This window comes from Aplysia californica, unplaced genomic scaffold (genome assembly GCF_000002075.1).
Source record: "Aplysia californica isolate F4 #8 unplaced genomic scaffold, AplCal3.0 scaffold00065, whole genome shotgun sequence".
In the NCBI taxonomy this organism is placed as follows: Eukaryota; Metazoa; Mollusca; class Gastropoda; order Aplysiida; family Aplysiidae; genus Aplysia; species Aplysia californica.
Window position 1 is genome coordinate 1,955,497 of NW_004797335.1, and position 1,473 is coordinate 1,956,969.

The following is a 1,473-nucleotide window of genomic DNA, read 5'->3' on the forward strand; positions in this document are numbered from 1 at the left end:
CATAAATACATCGATTCTGGATACTGAGTAGTCGGTTATGATAGATTTCATGGTATCGATATTTCAAACCTGCTTTACAACGTTTCGAGGGTTTTTTTCCCCGGCAATTCAATTCCAGTGTTGGTCATCACCTTAAAAAGGGTTCTTTGGCGAACTAGATACTCAGACGAGTTTCAATGGAGAGAACTCTGTAACAACCAACTGGCTTCCTTGTTTATTCTGTTACGAAATAATGAGCTTTATTCGTTTTATAGTTAGGAGATACATATTGATAATTTGACTCCTGGGATACAATTGAGAGGTTTGCTTTAATAAAAATAATAAGACTTTATATTATGCGCATGTATAAGAAATGTGCATTCTGTGCATGCCTTTTGAGATGTAGGTAATCTGAAAGAGTATTCCTAACCTGCTGGCATTAATTGGTTAACCTATTCATTTTTTAAATCGAAGTATTCAGTATTTAGTCTCATTGAAACATTTTATGTGTCGTTCTGGGAGAAGCAGGAGTATCCTTGAGGGGGTGGACTTTCAATGCATAATATTATAGAGCACGATAAAATTTGCATGGATGGTGAGAGAAAAAAAGTGTTTATTTGGGGGGTACAATAGGCAAGGATCACCTGAAGATCCTGCTTGGTTCGACATGCAAGCATGTCATCTTTCAGGACTTCTGGCTGTCATTGCGCCATAAAGTGTTAGACCCTGAAAAAAGATCACATCGCCCGTTTATACCATGAGTTACGAAGGAAAACCTGCGTCAAAAGTCAAGCAATATGCTTTCCTTTTTAAAAAAAGCCAAAACAGCTCCCAATTACACAGGAAAATATATCACCACCCTCCAGAGTGTTATAATATAGGCCTCATGTATTCAGGGTGTAGTCGCCCACGGATAACGAGTGTCCCATTTTCCCCGATATATTTATATCGATACATTTTATTTCAAGTAATTGATATCGTCTCGAAGTCTTCTTCCGGTAGTTAGTCTAAAATCCCGGGGTATATATAATATTTACACTTTTGAAGCTGAACTCGTATTCGGTTAATAGCTTCAGCTGCACAAAGAGTAGTATGATTATATCACGTGCATAATGTAATTTTTAACAATTCTAATTACAGAGTAGATCTAGATTCTAGATCTATATCATATTATAGTTTTTATTGACATAAACTCTTTTCAAGAATTTAACATTTTCAAAGCAACGAACTTGTCGTGTTGTAAAAGGTTTTTGTGGATAGCGGTAGTCGTAGAAACAAAGTTATCATCGATTTTCATGGCTGCACAACGATCCACGGATCGGGGGGGAGTTTATAACATATGATTTTTAAAAATTAGGGCTTTTTTAAGTAAAGAAGAAAAGACGGTTAACTTTGTATCTGTAAATCCCGTATGAGCTAGTAATATGTTATCCGCATGCACAGAAACACAGAGAGAGAGAGAGAGAGAGAGAGAGAGAGAGAGAGAGAGAGAGA